This window comes from Anomaloglossus baeobatrachus, chromosome 2 (assembly GCF_048569485.1).
Source record: "Anomaloglossus baeobatrachus isolate aAnoBae1 chromosome 2, aAnoBae1.hap1, whole genome shotgun sequence".
Taxonomy (NCBI): domain Eukaryota; kingdom Metazoa; phylum Chordata; class Amphibia; order Anura; family Aromobatidae; genus Anomaloglossus; species Anomaloglossus baeobatrachus.
The window spans coordinates 353,874,578-353,881,202 of record NC_134354.1 but is presented as its reverse complement, the minus strand read 5'-3'; the positions used below and the strand labels follow the sequence as shown (position 1 = coordinate 353,881,202).

Below are 6,625 nucleotides of genomic sequence, written 5' to 3'. Positions count from 1 at the left end.
TGTGCTGGGGGTCGCTGGCAGGCACTGTGACTCCTTCATCTGTGCGACCGAGCAGGACGCCGGGCGGTAGCTCCGCCCACAGATGATGCTCAATGCAGGAGAACACAGTGAACGCTGTGGTCTGCGGGCCTTAAAGGGCCGGCAGCCACAGTTTCCAGTGCCAAGGACTGCTGCCCTTGGGCCGACCGCAGGTAAGCCGAGCGGGACCGTGTGTGTGTGTGTGTGTGTGTGTGTACATGCCGCGGGCAGGAGGGGGCGGAGTGAGCTGAGCGGGGAAGTGTGGGCTTCCTGCACGTAACTAGGATAAACATCAGGTTAATAACCAAAGCGCTTTGGTTGGATACCCGATGTTTATCTTGGTTACCAGCTTCTGGCAGGCTGCCAGCGATGGCTCCTGCTCACTGTAGCTGTAAAAAGCCTTGCTTTTTGCTGCTAGAACCGTTCTCGAACGTATCTAGAACTATCGAATTTTAGCAAAAAGCTCGAGTTCTAGTTCGATCTAGAACACCCCCAAAATCAATTGAACCGCGCTCAACTCTAGTGTTAAGCAGACGTGATGACCACTACACTATGAAACCTGATGGAAAGTTACTGTGTATTGGCTAGCAGAGCAGAATTGTGACTAACGGGGCCTTTTTATTGCTGAAGGAAAGTATTTTTGGTTAATGAAACATTTACAATTTTTATTATATATTTTACCAGTTTTATTCCTAAAAAGGGATTTTGCTTAAATTGAAGTTTACATTGAATGTGTTACTTTTTTCTACATAGTTTAGTCGTTTGCTTTTGTATTTATGGGAACTATATATTTTAAAACAAATAGGATTTTTATAATATGGGATTATGTTTTCTGCTAAAATGGTCAATAAAAAAGAAACCCAAAATCGTAGTTCTCTTTGTGATGGAAGCCAAAATGTATTGTCATTTGGCAACGAAACCAAGAATTTCACATATTACAAGTCGATAGGAAATTACTTCAACACCAAAAACAGATTGGTTTCACTGGGGATTGAACCCAGGACTTTCTGCGTGTGAAGCATACGTGATGACCACTACACTATGAAATCTTTGAAATCCTGCAAAGTAATGGCAATTAGAGACGAGTTTTGACCGCCAGGGGGAAAAAAACAAATTCGTAGCTCTGTTGGTGATGGAAGCCAAATCATCCCATCATTCGGCAACAAAGCCAAGAACTTTATATATTGCAGGTTGGTAGGGTATTATTTCAACACCAAGAACACATAGGTTTCACTGGGGATTGAACCCAGGACCTTCTGCGTGTAAAGCAGACGTGATTTCCACTACACTATGAAACCTTTGAAAGCCTGCAAAGTAATGGCAATTAAAGACGAGTTTTGACCGCCAGGGAAAAAAAAAACCAAATTTGTAGCTCTGTTGGTGATGGAAGCCAAATCATCCCATCATTCGGCAACAAAGCCAAGAACTTCATATATTGTAGTTTAATTGGGTATTATTTCAACACCAAGAACAGAGTGGTTTTACTGGGGATTGAACACAGGACCTTCTGCGTGTTAAGCAGACGTGATGACCACTACACTATGAAACCTGATGGAAAGTTACTGTGTATTGGCTAGCAGAGCAGAATTGTGACTGACGGGGCCTTTTTATTGTTGAAGGAAAGTATTTTTGGTTAATGAAACATTTACAATTTTTATTACATATTTTACCAGTTTTATTCCTACAAAGGGATTTTGCTTAAATGGAAGTTTACATTGAATGTGTTACTTTTTTCGACATAGTTTAGTCGTTTGCTTTTGTATTTAAAGGAACTATATATTTTGAAACAAACAGGATTTTTATAATATGGGATTATGTTTTCTGCTAAAATGGTCAATAAAAAAGAAACCCAAAATCGTAGTTCTCTTGGTGATGGAAGCCAAAATGTATTGTCATTTCGCAACGAAACCAAGAATTTCATATATTACAAGTCGATAGGAAAATACTTACACCAAAAATGGATTGGTTTCACTGGGGATTGAACCAAGGACCTTCTGCGTGTGAAGCTGACGTGATGACCACTACACTATGAAACCTTTGAAATCCTGCAAAGTAATGGCAATTAGAGACGAGTTTTCACCGCTAGGGGAAAAAAAAACAAATTCGTAGCTCTCTTGGTGATGGAAGCCAAAACATCCCGTCATTCGGCAACAAAGCCAAGAACTTCATATATTGCATGTCGATAAGGTTTTATTTCAACACCATGAACAGATAGGTTTAACTGGGGATTCAACCCAGGACTTTCTGCGTGTAAAGCAGACATGATGACCACTACACTATAAAACCTGACGAAAAGTTACTGTGTATTGGCTAGCTGAGCAGAATTGTGACTGACGGGGCCTTTTTATTGCTGAAGGAAAGTATTTTTGGTTAATGAAACATTTACAATTTTTATTATATATTTTACCTGTTTTATTCCTACAAAGGGATTTTGCTTAAATTGAAGTTTACATTGAATGTGTTACTTTTTTCTACATAGTTTAGTCGTTTGCTGTTGTATTTATGGGAACTATATATTTTAAAACAAATAGGATTTTTATAATATGGGATTATGTTTTCTGCTAAAATGGTCAATAAAAAAGAAACCCAAAATCGTAGTTCTCTTGGTGATGGAAGCCAAAATGTATTGTCATTTGGCAACGAAACCAAGAATTTCATATATTACAAGTCGATAGGAAAATACTTACACCAAAAATGGATTGGTTTCACTGGGGATTGAACCCAGGACCTTCTGCGTGTGAAGCTGACGTGATGACCACTAAACTATGAAACCTTTGAAATCCTGCAAAGTAATGGCAATTAGAGACGAGTTTTCACCGCCAGGGGAAAAAAAACAAATTCGTAGCTCTCTTGGTGATGGAAGCCAAAACATCCCGTCATTCGGCAACAAAGCCAAGAACTTCATATATTGCAGGTCGATAAGGTTTTATTTTAACACCATGAACAGATAGGCTTAACTGGGGATTCAACCCAGGACTTTCTGCGTGTTAAGCAGACATGATGACCACTACACTATAAAACCTGACGAAAGGTTACTGTGTATTGGCTAGCTGAGCAGAATTGTGACTGACGGGGCCTTTTTATTGCTGAAGGAAAGTATTTTTGGTTAATAAAACATTTAAAATTTTTATTATATATTTTACCTGTTTTATTCCTACAAAGGGATTTTGCTTAAATTGAAGTTTACATTGAATGTGTTACTTTTTTCTACATAGTTTAGTCGTTTGCTGTTGTATTTATGGGAACTATATATTTTAAAACAAATAGGATTTTTATAATATGGGATTATGTTTTCTGCTAAAATGGTCAATAAAAAAAGAAACCCAAAATCGTAGTTCTCTTTGTGATGGAAGCCAAAATGTATTGTCATTTGGCAACGAAACCAAGAATTTCACATATTACAAGTCGATAGGAAATTACTTCAATACCAAAAACAGATTGGTTTCATTGATGATTGAACCCAGGACCTTCTGCGTGTGAAGCAGACGTAATGACCAATACACTATGAAACCTTTGAAATTCTGCAAAGTAATGGCAATTAGAGACGAGTTTTGACCGCCAGGGGAAAAAAACAAATTCGTAGCTCTGTTCGTGATGGAAGCTAAAACATCACGTTATTCGGCAACATAGCCAAGAACTTTATATATTGCAGGTTGATAGGGTATTTTTTCAACACCAAGAACACATGGGTTTCACTGGGGATTGAACCCAGAACCTTCGGCGTGTAAAGCAGACGTGATATCCACTACGCTATGAACCCTTTGAAATGCTGCACAGTAATGGCAATTAGAGACGAGTTTTGACCGCCAGGGAAAAAAAAAACAAATTTGTAGCTCTGTTGGTGATGGAAGCCAAAACATCCCATCATTCGGCAACAAATCCAAGAACTTCATATATTGTAGTTTAATTGGGTATTATTTCAACACCAAGAACAGATTGGTTTTACTGGGGATTGAACGCAGGACTTTCTGCGTGTTAAGCAGACGTGATGACCACTACTCTATAAAACCTGTAGGAAAGTTACTGTGTATTGGCTAGCAGAGCAGAATTGTGACTGACGGGGCCTCTTTATTGCTGAAAGAAAGTATTTTTGGTTAATGAAACATTTACAATTTTTATTATATATTTTACCAGTTTTATTCCTACAAAAGGATTTTGCTTAAATGGAAGTTTACATTGAATGTGTTACTTTTTTCTACATAGTTTATTCGTTTGCTTTTGTATTTAAAGGAACTATATATTTTAATACAAACAGGATTTTTATAATATGGGATTATGTTTTCTGCTAAAATGGTCAATAAAAAAGAAACCCAAAATCGTAGTTCTCTTGGTGATGGAAGCCAAAATATATTATCAGGTGGCAACAAAACCAAGAATTTCATATATTACAGGTTGATAGCAAATTACTTTAAGAGCGAAAACGGCTTGTTTTTACTGGGGATTGAACCCAGGACCTTTTGCGTGTGAAGTAGACGTGATGACCACTCCACTATGAAACCTGTGAAACCTTGCAAAGTAATGGCATTTAGAGACGAGTTTTGACCGCCAGAGGAAAAAAAAAAAAAATAATTTGTAGTTCTGTTTGTGATGGAAGCCAAAACATCCCGTCATTCGGCAACAAATCCGAGAACTTCATATATTGTATTTGAATAGCGTATTACTTCAACACTAGAACAGATTGGTTTCACTGGGGATTGAACCCAGGACTTTCTGCGTGTTAATCAGACGTGATGACCACTACACTATGAAACCTGACAAAAAGTTACTGTATATTGGCTAGCAGAGCAGAATTTTGACTGACGGGGCGTTTTTATTGCTGAAGGAAAGTATTTTGGTTAATGAAACATTTACAATTTTTATTACATATTTTACCAGTTTTATTCCTACAAAGGGATTTTGCTTAAATTGAAGTTTATAATGAATGTGTTACTTTTTTCTCCATAGTTTGGTCTTTTGCTTTTGTATTTATGGGAACTATATATTTTGAAACAAACAGGATTTTTATAATATGGGATTATGTTTTCTGCTAAAATGGTCAATAAAAAAGAAACCCAAAATCGTAGTTCTCTTGGTGATGGAAGCCAAAATGTATTGTCATTTGGCAACGAAACCAAGAATTTCATATATTACAAGTCGATAGGAAAATACTTCAACACCAAAAATGGATTGGTTTCACTGGGGTTGAACCCAGGACCTTCTGCGTACGAAGCAGATGTGTCAACTTCTCACTATGAAACCTTTGAAATCCTGCAAAGTAATGGCAATTAGAGACGAGTTTTGACCGCCAGGGGAAAAAAAAACAAATTCGTAGCTCTGTTGGTGATGGAAGCCAAAACATCCCATCATTCGGCAACAAAACCAAGAACTTCATATATTGTAGTTTAATTGGGTATTATTTCAACACCAAGAACAGATTGGCTTTACTGGGGATTAAACGCAGGACCTTCTGCGTGTTAAGCAGACATGATGACCACTACTCTATGAAACCTGATGGAAAGTTACTGTGTATTGGCTAGCAGAGCAGAATTGTGACTGACGGGGAATTTTTATTGCTGAAGGAAAGTATTTTTGGTTAATGAAACATTTACATTTTTTATTACATATTTTACCAGTTTTATTCCTACAAAGGTATTTTGCTTAAATGGAAGTTTACATTGAATGTTTTACTTTTTTCTACATGGTTTAGTCGTTTGCTTTTGTATTTAAAGGAACTATATATTTTGAAACAAACAGGATTTTTATAATATGGGATTATATTTTCTGCTAAAATGGTCACTAAAAAAGAAACCCAAAATCGTAGTTCTCTTGGTGATGGAAGCCAAAATATATTATCAGTTTGCAACAAAACCAAGAATTTCATATATTACAGGTTGATAGCAAATTACTTCAACAGCGAAAACGGCTTGTTTTTACTGGGGATTGAACCCAGGAGCTTCTGCGTGTGAAGGAGACGTGATGATCACTCCACTATGAAACCTGTGAAATCCTGCAAAGTAATGGCATTTAGAGACGAGTTTTGGCCGCCAGGTGAAAAAAAAATAATAATTTGTAGTTCTGTTTGTGATGGAAGCCAAAACATCCCGTCATTCGGCAACAAAGCCGAGAACTTCATATATCGTAGTTGGATAGCGTATTATTTCAACACTAAGAACAGATTGGTTTCACTGGGGATTGAACCCAGGACCTTCTGCATGTTATGCAGACGTGATGACCACTACACTATGAAACCTGACGAAAAGTTACTGTGTATTGGCTAGCAGAGCAGAATTGTGACTGACGGGGCCTTTTTATTGCTGAAGGAAAGTATTTTTGGTTAATGAAACATTTACAATTTTTATTATATATTTTACCAGTTTTATTCCTACAAAGGGATTTTGCTTAAATTGAAGTTTATATATAATGTGTTACTTTTTTCTCCATAGTTTGGTCTTTTGCTTTTGTATTTATGGGAACTATATATTTTGAAACAAACAGGATTTTTATAATATAGGATTATGTTTTCTGCTAAAATGGTCAATAAAAAAGAAACACAAAATCGTAGTTCTCTTGGTGATGGAAGCCAAAATGTATTGTCATTTGGCAACGAAACCAAGAATTTCAGATATCA

At 37.0% G+C, this 6,625-nt stretch overlaps 1 non-coding gene across 1 annotated transcript; it reads right to left on the bottom strand.

Moving 5' to 3' along the window:
- Nucleotides 1–1,243: 1,243 nt before the first annotated feature.
- Nucleotides 1,244–1,316, bottom strand: TRNAV-UAC (transfer RNA valine (anticodon UAC)). Its single transcript has one exon. It is a non-coding gene; the product is annotated as a tRNA-Val (tRNA).
- Between the last annotated feature and the right edge of the window lie 5,309 nt (nucleotides 1,317–6,625).